The sequence below is a fragment of the Diprion similis genome, chromosome 4, assembly GCF_021155765.1.
Source record: "Diprion similis isolate iyDipSimi1 chromosome 4, iyDipSimi1.1, whole genome shotgun sequence".
NCBI lineage: Eukaryota > Metazoa > Arthropoda > Insecta > Hymenoptera > Diprionidae > Diprion > Diprion similis.
In genome coordinates this window covers 4157768-4182821 of record NC_060108.1, presented here as the reverse complement: position 1 = coordinate 4182821, position 25054 = coordinate 4157768, and positions in this window count along the sequence as shown.

The following is a 25054-nucleotide window of genomic DNA, read 5'->3' as shown; positions in this document are numbered from 1 at the left end:
AACAAAGACGACCGTTTCCGGCGTAATTTGACGCGCTGAATGCGATAAAACAAGTTTTAGGTCGCTAGCATGTATAGAAAAAAAGTTACTCACCGATATCCACGAAACAAACAAACGGAATTCGACTTCGCGTTTTGAGCAATATCAGAACAAAGACGACCGTTTCCGGCGTAATTTGACGCGCTGAATGCGATAAAACAAGTTTCAGGTCGCTAGCATGTATAGAAAAAAAGTTACTCACCGATATCCACGAAACAAACAAACGGAATTCGACTCCGTGTTTTGAGCAATATCAGAACAAAGACGACCGTTTCCGGCGTAATTTGACGCGCTGAATGCGATAAAACAAGTTTTAGGCCGCTAGCATGTATAGAAAAGAAGTTACCCACCGATATCCACGAAACAAACAAACGGAATTCGACTTCGTGTTTTGAGCAATATCAAAACAAAGACGACCGTTTCCGGCGTAATTTGACGCGCTGGATGCGATAAAACAGGTTTCAGGTCGCTAGCATGTATAGAAAAAAAGTTACTCACCGATATCCACGAAACAAACAAACGGAATTCGACTTCGTGTTTTGAGCAATATCAGAACAAAGACGACCGTTTCCGGCGTAATTTGACGCGCTGAATGCGATAAAACAAGTTTTAGGTCGCCAGCATGTATAGAAAAAAAGTTACTCACCGATATCTGAAAAACAAACAAACGGACTTCGACTTCGTGTTTTAAGCAATATCAAAACAAAGACGTCCGTTTCCGGCGTAATTTGACGCGCTGAATGCGATAAAACAAGTTTTAGGTCGCTAGCATGTATAGAGAAAAAGTTACTCACCGATATCCACGAAACAAACAAACGGAATTCATCTCCGCGTTTTGAGCAATATCAGAACAAAGACGACCGTTTCCGGCGTAATTTGACGCGCTGAATGCGATAAAACAAGTTTTAGGTCGCTAGCATGTATAGAAAAAAAGTTACTCACCGATATCTGAAAAACAAACAAACGGACTTCGACTTCGTGTTTTAAGCAATATCAAAACAAAGACGACCGTTTCCGGCGTAATTTGACGCGCTGAATGCGATAAAACAAGTTTCAGGTCGCTAGCATGTATAGAAAAAAAGTTACTCACCGATATCCACGAAACGAACAAACGGAATTCGACTTCGCGTTTTGAGCAATATCAGAACAAAGACGACCGTTTCCGGCGTAATTTGACGCGCTGAATGCGATAAAACAAGTTTCAGGTCGCTAGCATGTATAGAAAAAAAGTTACTCACCGATATCCACGAAACAAACAAACGGAATTCGACTCCGTGTTTTGAGCAATATCAGAACAAAGACGACCGTTTCCGGCGTAATTTGACGCGCTGAATGCGATGAAACAAGTTTTAGGTCGCTAGCATGTATAGAAAAAAAGTTACTCACCGATATCTGAAAAACAAACAAACGGACTTCGACTTCGTGTTTTAAGCAATATCAAAACAAAGACGACCGTTTCCGGCGTAATTTGACGCGCTGAATGCGATAAAACAAGTTTTAGGTCGCTAGCATGTATAGAAAAAAAGTTACTCACCGATATCCACGAAACAAACAAACGGAATTCGACTTCGCGTTTTGAGCAATATCAGAACAAAGACGACCGTTTCCGGCGTAATTTGACGCGCTGAATGCGATAAAACAAGTTTCAGGCCGCTAGCATGTATAGAAAAAAAGTTACCCACCGATATCCACGAAACAAACAAACGGAATTCGACTTCGTGTTTTGAGCAATATCAAAACAAAGACGACCGTTTCCGGCGTAATTTGACGCGCTGGATGCGATAAAACAGGTTTCAGGTCGCTAGCATGTATAGAAAAAAAGTTACTCACCGATATCCACGAAACAAACAAACGGAATTCGACTTCGTGTTTTGAGCAATATCAGAACAAAGACGACCGTTTCCGGCGTAATTCGACGCGCTGAATGCGATAAAACAAGTTTTAGGTCGCCAGCATGTATAGAAAAAAAGTTACTCATCGATATCTGAAAAACAAACAAACGGACTTCGACTTCGTGTTTTAAGCAATATCAAAACAAAGACGTCCGTTTCCGGCGTAATTTGACGCGCTGAATGCGATAAAACAAGTTTTAGGTCGCTAGCATGTATAGAAAAAAAGTTACTCACCGATATCCACGAAACAAACAAACGGAATTCATCTCCGCGTTTTGAGCAATATCAGAACGAAGACGACCGTTTCCGGCGTAATTTGACGCGCTGAATGCGATAAAACAAGTTTTAGGTCGCTAGCATGTATAGAAAAAAAGTTACTCACCGATATCCACGAAACAAACAAACGGACTTCGACTTCGTGTTTTAAGCAATATCAAAACAAAGACGACCGTTTCCGGCGTAATTTGACGCGCTGAATGCGATAAAACAAGTTTTAGGTCGCTAGCATGTATAGAAAAAAAGTTACTCACCGATATCCACGAAACAAACAAACGGAATTCGACTTCGCGTTTTGAGCAATATCAGAACAAAGACGACCGTTTCCGGCGTAATTTGACGCGCTGAATGCGATAAAACAAGTTTCAGGTCGCTAGCATGTATAGAAAAAAAGTTACTCACCGATATCCACGAAACAAACAAACGGAATTCGACTCCGTGTTTTGAGCAATATCAGAACAAAGACGACCGTTTCCGGCGTAATTTGACGCGCTGAATGCGATAAAACAAGTTTTAGGCCGCTAGCATGTATAGAAAAGAAGTTACTCACCGATATCCACGAAACTAACAAACGGACTTCGACTTCGTGTTTTAAGCAATATCAAAACAAAGACGACCGTTTCCGGCGTAATTTGACGCGCTGAATGCGATAAAACAAGTTTTAGGTCGCTAGCATGTATAGAAAAAAAGTTACTCACCGATATCCACAAAACAAACGAACGGAATTCGACTTCGTGTTTTGAGCAATATCAGAACAAAGACGACCGTTTCCGGCGTAATTTGACGCGCTGAATGCGATAAAACAAGTTTTAGGTCGCCAGCATGTATAGTAAAAAAGTTATCAACCGATATCTGAAAAACAAACAAACGGACTTCGACTTCGTGTTTTAAGCAATATCAAAACAAAGACGACCGTTTCCGGCGTAATTTGACGCGCTGAATGCGATAAAACAAGTTTTAGGTCGCTAGCATGTATAGAGAAAAAGTTACTCACCGATATCCACGAAACAAACAAACGGAATTCATCTCCGCGTTTTGAGCAATATCAGAACAAAGACGACCGTTTCCGGCGTAATTTGACGCGCTGAATGCGATAAAACAAGTTTTAGGTCGCTAGCATGTATAGAAAAAAAGTTACTCACCGATATCTGAAAAACAAACAAACGGACTTCGACTTCGTGTTTTAAGCAATATCAAAACAAAGACGACCGTTTCCGGCGTAATTTGACGCGCTGAATGCGATAAAACAAGTTTCAGGTCGCTAGCATGTATAGAAAAAAAGTTACTCACCGATATCCACGAAACAAACAAACGGAATTCGACTTCGCGTTTTGAGCAATATCAGAACAAAGACGACCGTTTCCGGCGTAATTTGACGCGCTGAATGCGATAAAACAAGTTTCAGGTCGCTAGCATGTATAGAAAAAAAGTTACTCACCGATATCCACGAAACAAACAAACGGAATTCGACTCCGTGTTTTGAGCAATATCAGAACAAAGACGACCGTTTCCGGCGTAATTTGACGCGCTGAATGCGATAAAACAAGTTTTAGGTCGCTAGCATGTATAGAAAAAAAGTTACTCACCGATATCTGAAAAACAAACAAACGGACTTCGACTTCGTGTTTTAAGCAATATCAAAACAAAGACGACCGTTTCCGGCGTAATTTGACGCGCTGAATGCGATAAAACAAGTTTTAGGTCGCTAGCATGTATAGAAAAAAAGTTACTCACCGATATCCACGAAACAAACAAACGGAATTCGACTTCGCGTTTTGAGCAATATCAGAACAAAGACGACCGTTTCCGGCGTAATTTGACGCGCTGAATGCGATAAAACAAGTTTCAGGCCGCTAGCATGTATAGAAAAGAAGTTACCCACCGATATCCACGAAACAAACAAACGGAATTCGACTTCGTGTTTTGAGCAATATCAAAACAAAGACGACCGTTTCCGGCGTAATTCGACGCGCTGGATGCGATAAAACAGGTTTCAGGTCGCTAGCATGTATAGAAAAAAAGTTACTCACCGATATCCACGAAACAAACAAACGGAATTCGACTTCGTGTTTTGAGCAATATCAGAACAAAGACGACCGTTTCCGGCGTAATTTGACGCGCTGAATGCGATAAAACAAGTTTTAGGTCGCCAGCATGTATAGAAAAAAAGTTACTCATCGATATCTGAAAAACAAACAAACGGACTTCGACTTCGTGTTTTAAGCAATATCAAAACAAAGACGTCCGTTTCCGGCGTAATTTGACGCGCTGAATGCGATAAAACAAGTTTTAGGTCGCTAGCATGTATAGAAAAAAAGTTACTCACCGATATCCACGAAACAAACAAACGGAATTCATCTCCGCGTTTTGAGCAATATCAGAACAAAGACGACCGTTTCCGGCGTAATTTGACGCGCTGAATGCGATAAAACAAGTTTTAGGTCGCTAGCATGTATAGAAAAAAAGTTACTCACCGATATCTGAAAAACAAACAAACGGACTTCGACTTCGTGTTTTAAGCAATATCAAAACAAAGACGACCGTTTCCGGCGTAATTTGACGCGCTGAATGCGATAAAACAAGTTTTAGGTCGCTAGCATGTATAGAAAAAAAGTTACTCACCGATATCCACGAAACAAACAAACGGAATTCGACTTCGCGTTTTGAGCAATATCAGAACAAAGACGACCGTTTCCGGCGTAATTTGACGCGCTGAATGCGATAAATCAAGTTTCAGGTCGCTAGCATGTATAGAAAAAAAGTTACTCACCGATATCCACGAAACAAACAAACGGAATTCGACTCCGTGTTTTGAGCAATATCAGAACAAAGACGACCGTTTCCGGCGTAATTTGACGCGCTGAATGCGATAAAACAAGTTTTAGGCCGCTAGCATGTATAGAAAAGAAGTTACTCACCGATATCCACGAAACAAACAAACGGACTTCGACTTCGTGTTTTAAGCAATATCAAAACAAAGACGACCGTTTCCGGCGTAATTTGACGCGCTGAATGCGATAAAACAAGTTTTAGGTCGCTAGCATGTATAGAAAAAAAGTTACTCACCGATATCCACAAAACAAACAAACGGAATTCGACTTCGTGTTTTGAGCAATATCAGAACAAAGACGACCGTTTCCGGCGTAATTTGACGCGCTGAATGCGATAAAACAAGTTTTAGGTCGCCAGCATGTATAGTAAAAAAGTTATCAACCGATATCTGAAAAACAAACAAACGGACTTCGACTTCGTGTTTTGAGCAATATCAAAACAAAGACGACCGTTTCCGGCGTAATTTGACGCGCTGAATGCGATAAAACAAGTTTTAGGTCGCTAGCATGTATAGAAAAAAAGTTACTCACCGATATCCACGAAACAAACAAACGAAATTCGACTTCGTGTTTTGAGCAATATCAGAACAAAGACGACCGTTTCCGGCGTAATTTGACGCGCTGAATGCGATAAAACAAGTTTTAGGTCGCCAGCATGTATAGAAAAAAAGTTACTCACCGATATCTGAAAAACAAACAAACGGACTTCGACTTCGTGTTTTAAGCAATATCAAAACAAAGACGTCCGTTTCCGGCGTAATTTGACGCGCTAAATGCGATAAAACAAGTTTTAGGTCGCTAGCATGTATAGAAAAAAAGTTACTCACCGATATCCACGAAACAAACAAACGGAATTCATCTCCGCGTTTTGAGCAATATCAGAACAAAGACGACCGTTTCCGGCGTAATTTGACGCGCTGAATGCGATAAAACAAGTTTTAGGTCGCTAGCATGTATAGAAAAAAAGTTACTCACCGATATCTGAAAAACAAACAAACGGACTTCGACTTCGTGTTTTAAGCAATATCAAAACAAAGACGACCGTTTCCGGCGTAATTTGACGCGCTGAATGCGATAAAACAGGTTTTAGGTCGCTAGCATGTATAGAAAAAAAGTTACTCACCGATATCCACGAAACAAACAAACGGAATTCGACTTCGCGTTTTGAGCAATATCAGAACAAAGACGACCGTTTCCGGCGTAATTTGACGCGCTGAATGCGATAAAACAAGTTTTAGGTCGCTAGCATGTATAGAAAAAAAGTTACTCACCGATATCTGAAAATCAAACAAACGGACTTCGACTTCGTGTTTCAAGCAATATCAAAACAAAGACGACCGTTTCCGGCGTAATTTGACGCGCTGAATGCGATAAAACAAGTTTTAGGCCGCTAGCATGTATAGAAAAGAAGTTACTCACCGATATCCACGAAACAAACAAACGGAATTCGACTTCGTGTTTTGAGCAATATCAGAACAAAGACGACCGTTTCCGGCGTTATTTGACGCGCTGAATGCGATAAAACAAGTTTCAGGTCGCTAGCATGTATAGAAAAAAAGTTACTCACCGATATCCACGAAACAAACAAACGGAATTCGACTCCGTGTTTTGAGCAATATCAGAACAAAGACGACCGTTTCCGGCGTAATTTGACGCGCTGAATGCGATAAAACAAGTTTTAGGTCGCTAGCATGTATAGAAAAAAAGTTACTCACCGATATCCACGAAACAAACAAACGGAATTCGACTTCGTGTTTTGAGCAATATCAGAACAAAGACGACCGTTTCCGGCGTAATTTGACGCGCTGAATGCGATAAAACAAGTTTTAGGCCGCTAGCATGTATAGAAAAGAAGTTACCCACCGATATCCACGAAACAAACAAACGGAATTCGACTTCGTGTTTTGAGCAATATCAAAACAAAGACGACCGTTTCCGGCGTAATTTGACGCGCTGGATGCGATAAAACAGGTTTCAGGTCGCTAGCATGTATAGAAAAAAAGTTACTCACCGATATCCACGAAACAAACAAACGGAATTCGACTTCGTGTTTTGAGCAATATCAGAACAAAGACGACCGTTTCCGGCGTAATTTGACGCGCTGAATGCGATAAAACAGGTTTCAGGTCGCTAGCATGTATAGAAAAAAAGTTACTCACCGATATCCACGAAACAAACAAACGGAATTCGACTTCGTGTTTTGAGCAATATCAGAACAAAGACGACCGTTTCCGGCGTAATTTGACGCGCTGAATGCGATAAAACAAGTTTTAGGTCGCCAGCATGTATAGAAAAAAAGTTACTCACCGATATCTGAAAAACAAACAAACGGACTTCGACTTCGTGTTTTAAGCAATATCAAAACAAAGACGTCCGTTTCCGGCGTAATTTGACGCGCTGAATGCGATAAAACAAGTTTTAGGTCGCTAGCATGTATAGAAAAAAAGTTACTCACCGATATCCACGAAACAAACAAACGGAATTCATCTCCGCGTTTTGAGCAATATCAGAACAAAGACGACCGTTTCCGGCGTAATTTGACGCGCTGAATGCGATAAAACAAGTTTTAGGTCGCTAGCATGTATAGAAAAAAAGTTACTCACCGATATCTGAAAAACAAACAAACGGACTTCGACTTCGTGTTTTAAGCAATATCAAAACAAAGACGACCGTTTCCGGCGTAATTTGACGCGCTGAATGCGATAAAACAAGTTTTAGGTCGCTAGCATGTATAGAAAAAAAGTTACTCACCGATATCCACGAAACAAACAAACGGAATTCGACTTCGCGTTTTGAGCAATATCAGAACAAAGACGACCGTTTCCGGCGTAATTTGACGCGCTGAATGCGATAAAACAAGTTTCAGGTCGCTAGCATGTATAGAAAAAAAGTTACTCACCGATATCCACGAAACAAACAAACGGAATTCGACTCCGTGTTTTGAGCAATATCAGAACAAAGACGACCGTTTCCGGCGTAATTTGACGCGCTGAATGCGATAAAACAAGTTTCAGGTCGCTAGCATGTATAGAAAAAAAGTTACTCACCGATATCCACGAAACAAACAAACGGAATTCGACTCCGTGTTTTGAGCAATATCAGAACAAAGACGACCGTTTCCGGCGTAATTTGACGCGCTGAATGCGATAAAACAAGTTTTAGGTCGCTAGCATGTATAGAAAAAAAGTTACTCACCGATATCTGAAAAACAAACAAACGGACTTCGACTTCGTGTTTTAAGCAATATCAAAACAAAGACGACCGTTTCCGGCGTAATTTGACGCGCTGAATGCGATAAAACAAGTTTTAGGTCGCTAGCATGTATAGAAAAAAAGTTACTCACCGATATCCACGAAACAAACAAACGGAATTCGACTTCGCGTTTTGAGCAATATCAGAACAAAGACGACCGTTTCCGGCGTAATTTGACGCGCTGAATGCGATAAAACAAGTTTCAGGCCGCTAGCATGTATAGAAAAAAAGTTACCCACCGATATCCACGAAACAAACAAACGGAATTCGACTTCGTGTTTTGAGCAATATCAAAACAAAGACGACCGTTTCCGGCGTAATTTGACGCGCTGGATGCGATAAAACAGGTTTCAGGTCGCTAGCATGTATAGAAAAAAAGTTACTCACCGATATCCACGAAACAAACAAACGGAATTCGACTTCGTGTTTTGAGCAATATCAGAACAAAGACGACCGTTTCCGGCGTAATTTGACGCGCTGAATGCGATAAAACAAGTTTTAGGTCGCCAGCATGTATAGAAAAAAAGTTACTCATCGATATCTGAAAAACAAACAAACGGACTTCGACTTCGTGTTTTAAGCAATATCAAAACAAAGACGTCCGTTTCCGGCGTAATTTGACGCGCTGAATGCGATAAAACAAGTTTTAGGTCGCTAGCATGTATAGAAAAAAAGTTACTCACCGATATCCACGAAACAAACAAACGGAATTCATCTCCGCGTTTTGAGCAATATCAGAACAAAGACGACCGTTTCCGGCGTAATTTGACGCGCTGAATGCGATAAAACAAGTTTTAGGTCGCTAGCATGTATAGAAAAAAAGTTACTCACCGATATCCACGAAACAAACAAACGGACTTCGACTTCGTGTTTTAAGCAATATCAAAACAAAGACGACCGTTTCCGGCGTAATTTGACGCGCTGAATGCGATAAAACAAGTTTTAGGTCGCTAGCATGTATAGAAAAAAAGTTACTCACCGATATCCACGAAACAAACAAACGGAATTCGACTTCGCGTTTTGAGCAATATCAGAACAAAGACGACCGTTTCCGGCGTAATTTGACGCGCTGAATGCGATAAAACAAGTTTCAGGTCGCTAGCATGTATAGAAAAAAAGTTACTCACCGATATCCACGAAACAAACAAACGGAATTCGACTCCGTGTTTTGAGCAATATCAGAACAAAGACGACCGTTTCCGGCGTAATTTGACGCGCTGAATGCGATAAAACAAGTTTCAGGTCGCTAGCATGTATAGAAAAAAAGTTACTCACCGATATCCACGAAACAAACAAACGGAATTCGACTTCGCGTTTTGAGCAATATCAGAACAAAGACGACCGTTTCCGGCGTAATTTGACGCGCTGAATGCGATTAAACAAGTTTTAGGTCGCTAGCATGTATAGAAAAAAAGTTACTCACCGATATCCACAAAACAAACAAACGGAATTCGACTTCGTGTTTTGAGCAATATCAGAACAAAGACGACCGTTTCCGGCGTAATTTGACGCGCTGAATGCGATAAAACAAGTTTTAGGTCGCCAGCATGTATAGTAAAAAAGTTATCAACCGATATCTGAAAAACAAACAAACGGACTTCGACTTCGTGTTTTAAGCAATATCAAAACAAAGACGACCGTTTCCGGCGTAATTTGACGCGCTGAATGCGATAAAACAAGTTTCAGGTCGCTAGCATGTATAGAAAAAAAGTTACTCACCGATATCCACGAAACAAACAAACGGAATTCGACTTCGCGTTTTGAGCAATATCAGAACAAAGACGACCGTTTCCGGCGTAATTTGACGCGCTGAATGCGATAAAACAAGTTTCAGGTCGCTAGCATGTATAGAAAAAAAGTTACTCACCGATATCCACGAAACAAACAAACGGAATTCGACTCCGTGTTTTGAGCAATATCAGAACAAAGACGACCGTTTCCGGCGTAATTTGACGCGCTGAATGCGATAAAACAAGTTTTAGGTCGCTAGCATGTATAGAAAAAAAGTTACTCACCGATATCTGAAAAACAAACAAACGGACTTCGACTTCGTGTTTTAAGCAATATCAAAACAAAGACGACCGTTTCCGGCGTAATTTGACGCGCTGAATGCGATAAAACAAGTTTTAGGTCGCTAGCATGTATAGAAAAAAAGTTACTCACCGATATCCACGAAACAAACAAACGGAATTCGACTTCGCGTTTTGAGCAATATCAGAACAAAGACGACCGTTTCCGGCGTAATTTGACGCGCTGAATGCGATAAAACAAGTTTCAGGCCGCTAGCATGTATAGAAAAGAAGTTACCCACCGATATCCACGAAACAAACAAACGGAATTCGACTTCGTGTTTTGAGCAATATCAAAACAAAGACGACCGTTTCCGGCGTAATTTGACGCGCTGGATGCGATAAAACAGGTTTCAGGTCGCTAGCATGTATAGAAAAAAAGTTACTCACCGATATCCACGAAACAAACAAACGGAATTCGACTTCGTGTTTTGAGCAATATCAGAACAAAGACGACCGTTTCCGGCGTAATTTGACGCGCTGAATGCGATAAAACAAGTTTTAGGTCGCCAGCATGTATAGAAAAAAAGTTACTCATCGATATCTGAAAAACAAACAAACGGACTTCGACTTCGTGTTTTAAGCAATATCAAAACAAAGACGTCCGTTTCCGGCGTAATTTGACGCGCTGAATGCGATAAAACAAGTTTTAGGTCGCTAGCATGTATAGAAAAAAAGTTACTCACCGATATCCACGAAACAAACAAACGGAATTCATCTCCGCGTTTTGAGCAATATCAGAACAAAGACGACCGTTTCCGGCGTAATTTGACGCGCTGAATGCGATAAAACAAGTTTTAGGTCGCTAGCATGTATAGAAAAAAAGTTACTCACCGATATCTGAAAAACAAACAAACGGACTTCGACTTCGTGTTTTAAGCAATATCAAAACAAAGACGACCGTTTCCGGCGTAATTTGACGCGCTGAATGCGATAAAACAAGTTTTAGGTCGCTAGCATGTATAGAAAAAAAGTTACTCACCGATATCCACGAAACAAACAAACGGAATTCGACTTCGCGTTTTGAGCAATATCAGAACAAAGACGACCGTTTCCGGCGTAATTTGACGCGCTGAATGCGATAAAACAAGTTTCAGGTCGCTAGCATGTATAGAAAAAAAGTTACTCACCGATATCCACGAAACAAACAAACGGAATTCGACTCCGTGTTTTGAGCAATATCAGAACAAAGACGACCGTTTCCGGCGTAATTTGACGCGCTGAATGCGATAAAACAAGTTTTAGGCCGCTAGCATGTATAGAAAAGAAGTTACTCACCGATATCCACGAAACAAACAAACGGACTTCGACTTCGTGTTTTAAGCAATATCAAAACAAAGACGACCGTTTCCGGCGTAATTTGACGCGCTGAATGCGATAAAACAAGTTTTAGGTCGCTAGCATGTATAGAAAAAAAGTTACTCACCGATATCCACAAAACAAACAAACGGAATTCGACTTCGTGTTTTGAGCAATATCAAAACAAAGACGACCGTTTCCGGCGTAATTTGACGCGCTGAATGCGATAAAACAAGTTTTAGGTCGCTAGCATGTATAGAAAAAAAGTTACTCACCGATATCCACAAAACAAACAAACGGAATTCGACTTCGTGTTTTGAGCAATATCAGAACAAAGACGACCGTTTCCGGCGTAATTTGACGCGCTGAATGCGATAAAACAAGTTTTAGGTCGCCAGCATGTATAGTAAAAAAGTTATCAACCGATATCTGAAAAACAAACAAACGGACTTCGACTTCGTGTTTTAAGCAATATCAAAACAAAGACGACCGTTTCCGGCGTAATTTGACGCGCTGAATGCGATAAAACAAGTTTTAGGTCGCTAGCATGTATAGAGAAAAAGTTACTCACCGATATCCACGAAACAAACAAACGGAATTCATCTCCGCGTTTTGAGCAATATCAGAACAAAGACGACCGTTTCCGGCGTAATTTGACGCGCTGAATGCGATAAAACAAGTTTTAGGTCGCTAGCATGTATAGAAAAAAAGTTACTCACCGATATCTGAAAAACAAACAAACGGACTTCGACTTCGTGTTTTAAGCAATATCAAAACAAAGACGACCGTTTCCGGCGTAATTTGACGCGCTGAATGCGATAAAACAAGTTTCAGGTCGCTAGCATGTATAGAAAAAAAGTTACTCACCGATATCCACGAAACAAACAAACGGAATTCGACTTCGCGTTTTGAGCAATATCAGAACAAAGACGACCGTTTCCGGCGTAATTTGACGCGCTGAATGCGATAAAACAAGTTTCAGGTCGCTAGCATGTATAGAAAAAAAGTTACTCACCGATATCCACGAAACAAACAAACGGAATTCGACTCCGTGTTTTGAGCAATATCAGAACAAAGACGACCGTTTCCGGCGTAATTTGACGCGCTGAATGCGATAAAACAAGTTTTAGGTCGCTAGCATGTATAGAAAAAAAGTTACTCACCGATATCTGAAAAACAAACAAACGGACTTCGACTTCGTGTTTTAAGCAATATCAAAACAAAGACGACCGTTTCCGGCGTAATTTGACGCGCTGAATGCGATAAAACAAGTTTTAGGTCGCTAGCATGTATAGAAAAAAAGTTACTCACCGATATCCACGAAACAAACAAACGGAATTCGACTTCGCGTTTTGAGCAATATCAGAACAAAGACGACCGTTTCCGGCGTAATTTGACGCGCTGAATGCGATAAAACAAGTTTCAGGCCGCTAGCATGTATAGAAAAGAAGTTACCCACCGATATCCACGAAACAAACAAACGGAATTCGACTTCGTGTTTTGAGCAATATCAAAACAAAGACGACCGTTTCCGGCGTAATTTGACGCGCTGGATGCGATAAAACAGGTTTCAGGTCGCTAGCATGTATAGAAAAAAAGTTACTCACCGATATCCACGAAACAAACAAACGGAATTCGACTTCGTGTTTTGAGCAATATCAGAACAAAGACGACCGTTTCCGGCGTAATTTGACGCGCTGAATGCGATAAAACAAGTTTTAGGTCGCCAGCATGTATAGAAAAAAAGTTACTCATCGATATCTGAAAAACAAACAAACGGACTTCGACTTCGTGTTTTAAGCAATATCAAAACAAAGACGTCCGTTTCCGGCGTAATTTGACGCGCTGAATGCGATAAAACAAGTTTTAGGTCGCTAGCATGTATAGAAAAAAAGTTACTCACCGATATCCACGAAACAAACAAACGGAATTCATCTCCGCGTTTTAAGCAATATCAGAACAAAGACGACCGTTTCCGGCGTAATTTGACGCGCTGAATGCGATAAAACAAGTTTTAGGTCGCTAGCATGTATAGAAAAAAAGTTACTCACCGATATCTGAAAAACAAACAAACGGACTTCGACTTCGTGTTTTAAGCAATATCAAAACAAAGACGACCGTTTCCGGCGTAATTTGACGCGCTGAATGCGATAAAACAAGTTTTAGGTCGCTAGCATGTATAGAAAAAAAGTTACTCACCGATATCCACGAAACAAACAAACGGAATTCGACTTCGCGTTTTGAGCAATATCAGAACAAAGACGACCGTTTCCGGCGTAATTTGACGCGCTGAATGCGATAAAACAAGTTTCAGGTCGCTAGCATGTATAGAAAAAAAGTTACTCACCGATATCCACGAAACAAACAAACGGAATTCGACTCCGTGTTTTGAGCAATATCAGAACAAAGACGACCGTTTCCGGCGTAATTTGACGCGCTGAATGCGATAAAACAAGTTTTAGGTCGCTAGCATGTATAGAAAAAAAGTTACTCACCGATATCCACGAAACAAACAAACGGACTTCGACTTCGTGTTTTAAGCAATATCAAAACAAAGACGACCGTTTCCGGCGTAATTTGACGCGCTGAATGCGATAAAACAAGTTTTAGGTCGCTAGCATGTATAGAAAAAAAGTTACTCACCGATATCCACAAAACAAACAAACGGAATTCGACTTCGTGTTTTGAGCAATATCAGAACAAAGACGACCGTTTCCGGCGTAATTTGACGCGCTGAATGCGATAAAACAAGTTTTAGGTCGCCAGCATGTATAGTAAAAAAGTTATCAACCGATATCTGAAAAACAAACAAACGGACTTCGACTTCGTGTTTTGAGCAATATCAAAACAAAGACGACCGTTTCCGGCGTAATTTGACGCGCTGAATGCGATAAAACAAGTTTTAGGTCGCTAGCATGTATAGAAAAAAAGTTACTCACCGATATCCACGAAACAAACAACCGAAATTCGACTTCGTGTTTTGAGCAATATCAGAACAAAGACGACCGTTTCCGGCGTAATTTGACGCGCTGAATGCGATAAAACAAGTTTTAGGTCGCCAGCATGTATAGAAAAAAAGTTACTCACCGATATCTGAAAAACAAACAAACGGACTTCGACTTCGTGTTTTAAGCAATATCAAAACAAAGACGACCGTTTCCGGCGTAATTTGACGCGCTAAATGCAATAAAACAAGTTTTAGGTCGCTAGCATGTATAGAAAAAAAGTTACTCACCGATATCCACGAAACAAACAAACGGAATTCATCTCCGCGTTTTGAGCAATATCAGAACAAAGACGACCGTTTCCGGCGTAATTTGACGCGCTGAATGCGATAAAACAAGTTTTAGGTCGCTAGCATGTATAGAAAAAAAGTTACTCACCGATATCTGAAAAACAAACAAACGGACTTCGACTTCGTGTTTTAAGCAATATCAAAACAAAGACGACCGTTTCCGGCGTAATTTGACGCGCTGAATGCGATAAAACAGGTTTTAGGTCGCTAGCATGTATAGAAAAAAAGTTACTCACCGATATCCACGAAACAAACAAACGGAATTCGACTTCGCGTTTTGAGCAATATCAGAACAAAGACGACCGTTTCCGGCGTAATTTGACGCGCTGAATGCGATAAAACAAGTTTTAGGTCGCTAGCATGTATAGAAAAAAAGTTACTCACCGATATCTGAAAATCAAACAAACGGACTTCGACTTCGTGTTTCAAGCAATATCAAAACAAAGACGACCGTTTCCGGCGTAATTTGACGCGCTGAATGCGATAAAACAAGTTTTAGGCCGCTAGCATGTATAGAAAAGAAGTTACTCACCGATATCCACGAAACAAACAAACGGAATTCGACTTCGTGTTTTGAGCAATATCAGAACAAAGACGACCGTTTCCGGCGTTATTTGACGCGCTGAATGCGATAAAACAAGTTTCAGGTCGCTAGCATGTATAGAAAAAAAGTTACTCACCGATATCCACGAAACAAACAAACGGAATTCGACTCCGTGTTTTGAGCAATATCAGAACAAAGACGACCGTTTCCGGCGTAATTTGACGCGCTGAATGCGATAAAACAAGTTTTAGGTCGCTAGCATGTATAGAAAAAAAGTTACTCACCGATATCCACGAAACAAACAAACGGAATTCGACTTCGTGTTTTGAGCAATATCAGAACAAAGACGACCGTTTCCGGCGTAATTTGACGCGCTGAATGCGATAAAACAAGTTTTAGGCCGCTAGCATGTATAGAAAAGAAGTTACCCACCGATATCCACGAAACAAACAAACGGAATTCGACTTCGTGTTTTGAGCAATATCAAAACAAAGACGACCGTTTCCGGCGTAATTTGACGCGCTGGATGCGATAAAACAGGTTTCAGGTCGCTAGCATGTATAGAAAAAAAGTTACTCACCGATATCCACGAAACAAACAAACGGAATTCGACTTCGTGTTTTAAGCAATATCAGAACAAAGACGACCGTTTCCGGCGTAATTTGACGCGCTGAATGCGATAAAACAGGTTTCAGGTCTCTAGCATGTATAGAAAAAAAGTTACTCACCGATATCCACGAAACAAACAAACGGAATTCGACTTCGTGTTTTGAGCAATATCAGAACAAAGACGACCGTTTCCGGCGTAATTTGACGCGCTGAATGCGATAAAACAAGTTTTAGGTCGCCAGCATGTATAGAAAAAAAGTTACTCACCGATATCTGAAAAACAAACAAACGGACTTCGACTTCGTGTTTTAAGCAATATCAAAACAAAGACGTCCGTTTCCGGCGTAATTTGACGCGCTGAATGCAATAAAACAAGTTTTAGGTCGCTAGCATGTATAGAAAAAAAGTTACTCACCGATATCCACGAAACAAACAAACGGAATTCATCTCCGCGTTTTGAGCAATATCAGAACAAAGACGACCGTTTCCGGCGTAATTTGACGCGCTGAATGCGATAAAACAAGTTTTAGGTCGCTAGCATGTATAGAAAAAAAGTTACTCACCGATATCTGAAAAACAAACAAACGGACTTCGACTTCGTGTTTTAAGCAATATCAAAACAAAGACGACCGTTTCCGGCGTAATTTGACGCGCTGAATGCGATAAAACAAGTTTTAGGTCGCCAGCATGTATAGTAAAAAAGTTATCAACCGATATCTGAAAAACAAACAAACGGACTTCGACTTCGTGTTTTGAGCAATATCAAAACAAAGACGACCGTTTCCGGCGTAATTTGACGCGCTGAATGCGATAAAACAAGTTTTAGGTCGCTAGTATGTATAGAAAAAAAGTTACTCACCGATATCCACGAAACAAACAACCGAAATTCGACTTCGTGTTTTGAGCAATATCAGAACAAAGACGACCGTTTCCGGCGTAATTTGACGCGCTGAATGCGATAAAACAAGTTTTAGGTCGCCAGCATGTATAGAAAAAAAGTTACTCACCGATATCTGAAAAACAAACAAACGGACTTCGACTTCGTGTTTTAAGCAATATCAAAACAAAGACGACCGTTTCCGGCGTAATTTGACGCGCTAAATGCAATAAAACAAGTTTTAGGTCGCTAGCATGTATAGAAAAAAAGTTACTCACCGATATCCACGAAACAAACAAACGGAATTCATCTCCGCGTTTTGAGCAATATCAGAACAAAGACGACCGTTTCCGGCGTAATTTGACGCGCTGAATGCGATAAAACAAGTTTTAGGTCGCTAGCATGTATAGAAAAAAAGTTACTCACCGATATCTGAAAAACAAACAAACGGACTTCGACTTCGTGTTTTAAGCAATATCAAAACAAAGACGACCGTTTCCGGCGTAATTTGACGCGCTGAATGCGATAAAACAGGTTTTAGGTCGCTAGCATGTATAGAAAAAAAGTTACTCACCGATATCCACGAAACAAACAAACGGAATTCGACTTCGCGTTTTGAGCAATATCAGAACAAAGACGACCGTTTCCGGCGTAATTTGACGCGCTGAATGCGATAAAACAAGTTTTAGGTCGCTAGCATGTATAGAAAAAAAGTTACTCACCGATATCTGAAAAACAAACAAACGGACTTCGACTTCGTGTTTTAAGCAATATCAAAACAAAGACGACCGTTTCCGGCGTAATTTGACGCGCTGAATGCGATAAAACAGGTTTTAGGTCGCTAGCATGTATAGAAAAAAAGTTACTCACCGATATCCACGAAACAAACAAACGGAATTCGACTTCGCGTTTTGAGCAATATCAGAACAAAGACGACCGTTTCCGGCGTAATTTGACGCGCTGAATGCGATAAAACAAGTTTTAGGTCGCTAGCATGTATAGAAAAAAAGTTACTCACCGATATCTGAAAATCAAACAAACGGACTTCGACTTCGTGTTTCAAGCAATATCAAAACAAAGACGACCGTTTCCGGCGTAATTTGACGCGCTGAATGCGATAAAACAAGTTTTAGGCCGCTAGCATGTATAGAAAAGAAGTTACTCACCGATATCCACGAAACAAACAAACGGAATTCGACTTCGTGTTTTGAGCAATATCAGAACAAAGACGACCGTTTCCGGCGTTATTTGACGCGCTGAATGCGATAAAACAAGTTTCAGGTCGCTAGCATGTATAGAAAAAAAGTTACTCACCGATATCCACGAAACAAACAAACGGAATTCGACTCCGTGTTTTGAGCAATATCAGAACAAAGACGACCGTTTCCGGCGTAATTTGACGCGCTGAATGCGATAAAACAAGTTTTAGGTCGCTAGCATGTATAGAAAAAAAGTTACTCACCGATATCCACGAAACAAACAAACGGAATTCGACTTCGTGTTTTGAGCAATATCAGAACAAAGACGACCGTTTCCGGCGTAATTTGACGCGCTGAATGCGATAAAACAAGTTTTAGGCCGCTAGCATGTATAGAAAAGAAGTTACCCACCGATATCCACGAAACAAACAAACGGAATTCGACTTCGTGTTTTGAGCAATATCAAAACAAAGACGACCGTTTCCGGCGTAATTTGACGCGCTGGATGCGATAAAACAGGTTTCAGGTCGCTAGCATGTATAGAAAAAAAGTTACTCACCGATATCCACGAAACAAACAAACGGAATTCGACTTCGTGTTTTGAGCAATATCAGAACAAAGACGACCGTTTCCGGCGTAATTTGACGCGCTGAATGCGATAAAACAGGTTTCAGGTCTCTAGCATGTATAGAAAAAAAGTTACTCACCGATATCCACGAAACAAACAAACGGAATTCGACTTCGTGTTTTGAGCAATATCAGAACAAAGACGACCGTTTCCGGCGTAATTTGACGCGCTGAATGCGATAAAACAAGTTTTAGGTCGCCAGCATGTATAGAAAAAAAGTTACTCACCGATATCTGAAAAACAAACAAACGGACTTCGACTTCGTGTTTTAAGCAATATCAAAACAAAGACGTCCGTTTCCGGCGTAATTTGACGCGCTGAATGCGATAAAACAAGTTTTAGGTCGCTAGCATGTATAGAAAAAAAGTTACTCACCGATATCCACGAAACAAACAAACGGAATTCATCTCCGCGTTTTGAGCAATATCAGAACAAAGACGACCGTTTCCGGCGTAATTTGACGCGCTGAATGCGATAAAACAAGTTTTAGGTCGCTAGCATGTATAGAAAAAAAGTTACTCACCGATATCTGAAAAACAAACAAACGGACTTCGACTTCGTGTTTTAAGCAATATCAAAACAAAGACGACCGTTTCCGGCGTAATTTGACGCGCTGAATGCGATAAAACAAGTTTTAGGTCGCTAGCATGTATAGAAAAAAAGTTACTCACCGATATCCACGAAACAAACAAACGGAATTCGACTTCGCGTTTTGAGCAATATCAGAACAAAGACGACCGTTTCCGGCGTAATTTGACGCGCTGAATGCGATAAAACAAGTTTCAGGTCGCTAGCATGTATAGAAAAAAAGTTACTCACCGATATCCACGAAACAAACAAACGGAATTCGACTCCGTGTTTTGAGCAATATCAGAACAAAGACGACCGTTTCCGGCGTAATTTGACGCGCTGAATGCGATAAAACAAGTTTTAGGTCGCTAGCATGTATAGAAAAAAAGTTACTCACCGATATCTGAAAAACAAACAAACGGACTTCGACTTCGTGTTTTAAGCAATATCAAAACAAAGACGACCGTTTCCGGCGTAATTTGACGCGCTGAATGCGATAAAACAAGTTTTAGGTCGCTAGCATGTATAGAAAAAAAGTTACTCACCGATATCCACGAAACAAACAAACGGAATTCGACTTCGCGTTTTGAGCAATATCAGAACAAAGACGACCGTTTCCGGCGTAATTTGACGCGCTGAATGCGATAAAACAAGTTTCAGGTCGCTAGCATGTATAGAAAAAAAGTTACTCACCGATATCCACGAAACAAACAAACGGAATTCGACTCCGTGTTTTGAGCAATATCAGAACAAAGACGACCGTTTCCGGCGTAATTTGACGCGCTGAATGCGATAAAACAAGTTTTAGGCCGCTAGCATGTATAGAAAAGAAGTTACCCACCGATATCCACGAAACAAACAAACGGAATTCGACTTCGTGTTTTGAGCAATATCAAAACAAAGACGACCGTTTCCGGCGTAATTTGACGCGCTGGATGCGATAAAACAGGTTTCAGGTCGCTAGCATGTATAGAAAAAAAGTTACTCACCGATATCCACGAAACAAACAAACGGAATTCGACTTCGTGTTTTGAGCAATATCAGAACAAAGACGACCGTTTCCGGCGTAATTTGACGCGCTGAATGCGATAAAACAAGTTTTAGGTCGCCAGCATGTATAGAAAAAAAGTTACTCATCGATATCTGAAAAACAAACAAACGGACTTCGACTTCGTGTTTTAAGCAATATCAAAACAAAGACGTCCGTTTCCGGCGTAATTTGACGCGCTGAATGCGATAAAACAAGTTTTAGGTCGCTAGCATGTATAGAAAAAAAGTTACTCACCGATATCCACGAAACAAACAAACGGAATTCATCTCCGCGTTTTGAGCAATATCAGAACAAAGACGACCGTTTCCGGCGTAATTTGACGCGCTGAATGCGATAAAACAAGTTTTAGGTCGCTAGCATGTATAGAAAAAAAGTTACTCCCCGATATCTGAAAAACAAACAAACGGACTTCGACTTCGTGTTTTAAGCAATATCAAAACAAAGACGACCGTTTCCGGCGTAATTTGACGCGCTGAATGCGATAAAACAAGTTTCAGGTCGCTAGCATGTATAGAAAAAAAGTTACTCACCGATATCCACGAAACAAACAAACGGAATTCGACTCCGTGGTTTGAGCAATATCAGAACAAAGACGACCGTTTCCGGCGTAATTTGACGCGCTGAATGCGATAAAACAAGTTTTAGGTCGCTAGCATGTATAGAAAAAAAGTTACTCACCGATATCCACGAAACAAACAAACGGAATTCGACTTCGTGTTTTGAGCAATATCAGAACAAAGACGACCGTTTCCGGCGTAATTTGACGCGCTGAATGCGATAAAACAAGTTTTAGGTCGCCAGCATGTATAGAAAAAAAGTTACTCACCGATATCTGAAAAACAAACAAACGGACTTCGACTTCGTGTTTTAAGCAATATCAAAACAAAGACGTCCGTTTCCGGCGTAATTTGACGCGCTGAATGCGATAAAACAAGTTTTAGGTCGCTAGCATGTATAGAAAAAAAGTTACTCACCGATATCCACGAAACAAACAAACGGAATTCATCTCCGCGTTTTGAGCAATATCAGAACAAAGACGACCGTTTCCGGCGTAATTTGACGCGCTGAATGCGATAAAACAAGTTTTAGGTCGCTAGCATGTATAGAAAAAAAGTTACTCACCGATATCCACGAAACAAACAAACGGAATTCGACTTCGCGTTTTGAGCAATATCAGAACAAAGACGACCGTTTCCGGCGTAATTTGACGCGCTGAATGCGATAAAACAAGTTTCAGGTCGCTAGCATGTATAGAAAAAAAGTTACTCACCGATATCCACGAAACAAACAAACGGAATTCGACTCCGTGTTTTGAGCAATATCAGAACAAAGACGACCGTTTCCGGCGTAATTTGACGCGCTGAATGCGATAAAACAAGTTTTAGGCCGCTAGCATGTATAGAAAAGAAGTTACCCACCGATATCCACGAAACAAACAAACGGAATTCGACTTCGTGTTTTGAGCAATATCAAAACAAAGACGACCGTTTCCGGCGTAATTTGACGCGCTGGATGCGATAAAACAGGTTTCAGGTCGCTAGCATGTATAGAAAAAAAGTTACTCACCGATATCCACGAAACAAACAAACGGAATTCGACTTCGCGTTTTGAGCAATATCAGAACAAAGACGACCGTTTCCGGCGTAATTTGACGCGCTGAATGCGATAAAACAAGTTTCAGGTCGCTAGCATGTATAGAAAAAAAGTTACTCACCGATATCCACGAAACAAACAAACGGAATTCGACTCCGTGTTTTGAGCAATATCAGAACAAAGACGACCGTTTCCGGCGTAATTTGACGCGCTGAATGCGATAAAACAAGTTTTAGGTCGCTAGCATGTATAGAAAAAAAGTTACTCACCGATATCTGAAAAACAAACAAACGGACTTCGACTTCGTGTTTTAAGCAATATCAAAACAAAGACGACCGTTTCCGGCGTAATTTGACGCGCTGAATGCGATAAAACAAGTTTTAGGTCGCTAGCATGTATAGAAAAAAAGTTACTCACCGATATCCACGAAACAAACAAACGGAATTCGACTTCGCGTTTTGAGCAATATCAGAACAAAGACGACCGTTTCCGGCGTAATTTGACGCGCTGAATGCGATAAAACAAGTTTCAGGTCGCTAGCATGTATAGAAAAAAAGTTACTCACCGATATCCACGAAACAAACAAACGGAATTCGACTCCGTGTTTTGAGCAATATCAGAACAAAGACGACCGTTTCCGGCGTAATTTGACGCGCTGAATGCGATAAAACAAGTTTTAGGCCGCTAGCATGTATAGAAAAGAAGTTACCCACCGATATCCACGAAACAAACAAACGGAATTCGACTTCGTGTTTTAAGCAATATCAAAACAAAGACGACCGTTTCCGGCGTAATTTGACGCGCTGGATGCGATAAAACAGGTTTCAGGTCGCTAGCATGTATAGAAAAAAAGTTACTCACCGATATCCACGAAACAAACAAACGGAATTCGACTTCGTGTTTTGAGCAATATCAGAACAAAGACGACCGTTTCCGGCGTAATTTGACGCGCTGAATGCGATAAAACAAGTTTTAGGTCGCCAGCATGTATAGAAAAAAAGTTACTCATCGATATCTGAAAAACAAACAAACGGACTTCGACTTCGTGTTTTAAGCAATATCAAAACAAAGACGTCCGTTTCCGGCGTAATTTGACGCGCTGAATGCGATAAAACAAGTTTTAGGTCGCTAGCATGTATAGAAAAAAAGTTACTCACCGATATCCACGAAACAAACAAACGGAATTCATCTCCGCGTTTTGAGCAATATCAGAACAAAGACGACCGTTTCCGGCGTAATTTGACGCGCTGAATGCGATAAAACAAGTTTTAGGTCGCTAGCATGTATAGAAAAAAAGTTACTCCCCGATATCTGAAAAACAAACAAACGGACTTCGACTTCGTGTTTTAAGCAATATCAAAACAAAGACGACCGTTTCCGGCGTAATTTGACGCGCTGAATGCGATAAAACAAGTTTCAGGTCGCTAGCATGTATAGAAAAAAAGTTACTCACCGATATCCACGAAACAAACAAACGGAATTCGACTCCGTGTTTTGAGCAATATCAGAACAAAGACGACCGTTTCCGGCGTAATTTGACGCGCTGAATGCGATAAAACAAGTTTTAGGTCGCTAGCATGTATAGAAAAAAAGTTACTCCCCGATATCTGAAAAACAAACAAACGGACTTCGACTTCGTGTTTTAAGCAATATCAAAACAAAGACGACCGTTTCCGGCGTAATTTGACGCGCTGAATGCGATAAAACAAGTTTCAGGTCGCTAGCATGTATAGAAAAAAAGTTACTCACCGATATCCACGAAACAAACAAACGGAATTCGACTCCGTGTTTTGAGCAATATCAGAACAAAGACGACCGTTTCCGGCGTAATTTGACGCGCTGAATGCAATAAAACAAGTTTTAGGTCGCCAGCATGTATAGAAAAAAAGTTACTCACCGATATCTGAAAAACAAACAAACGGACTTCGACTTCGTGTTTTAAGCAATATCAAAACAAAGACGTCCGTTTCCGGCGTAATTTGACGCGCTGAATGCGATAAAACAAGTTTTAGGTCGCTAGCATGTATAGAAAAAAAGTTACTCACCGATATCCACGAAACAAACAAACGGAATTCATCTCCGCGTTTTGAGCAATATCAGAACAAAGACGACCGTTTCCGGCGTAATTTGACGCGCTGAATGCGATAAAACAAGTTTTAGGTCGCTAGCATGTATAGAAAAAAAGTTACTCACCGATATCTGAAAAACAAACAAACGGACTTCGACTTCGTGTTTTAAGCAATATCAAAACAAAGACGACCGTTTCCGGCGTAATTTGACGCGCTGAATGCGATAAAACAAGTTTTAGGTCGCTAGCATGTATAGAAAAAAAGTTACTCACCGATATCCACGAAACAAACAAACGGAATTCGACTTCGCGTTTTGAGCAATATCAGAACAAAGACGACCGTTTCCGGCGTAATTTGACGCGCTGAATGCGATAAAACAAGTTTCAGGTCGCTAGCATGTATATAAAAAAAGTTACTCACCGATATCCACGAAACAAACAAACGGAATTCGACTCCGTGTTTTGAGCAATATCAGAACAAAGACGACCGTTTCCGGCCTAATTTGACGCGCTGAATGCGATAAAACAAGTTTTAGGTCGCCAGCATGTATAGAAAAAAAGTTACTCACCGATATCTGAAAAACAAACAAACGGACTTCGACTTCGTGTTTTAAGCAATATCAAAACAAAGACGTCCGTTTCCGGCGTAATTTGACGCGCTGAATGCGATAAAACAAGTTTTAGGTCGCTAGCATGTATAGAAAAAAAGTTACTCACCGATATCCACGAAACAAACAAACGGAATTCATCTCCGCGTTTTGAGCAATATCAGAACAAAGACGACCGTTTCCGGCGTAATTTGACGCGCTGAATGCGATAAAACAAGTTTTAGGTCGCTAGCATGTATAGAAAAAAAGTTACTCACCGATATCTGAAAAACAAACAAACGGACTTCGACTTCGTGTTTTAAGCAATATCAAAACAAAGACGACCGTTTCCGGCGTAATTTGACGCGCTGAATG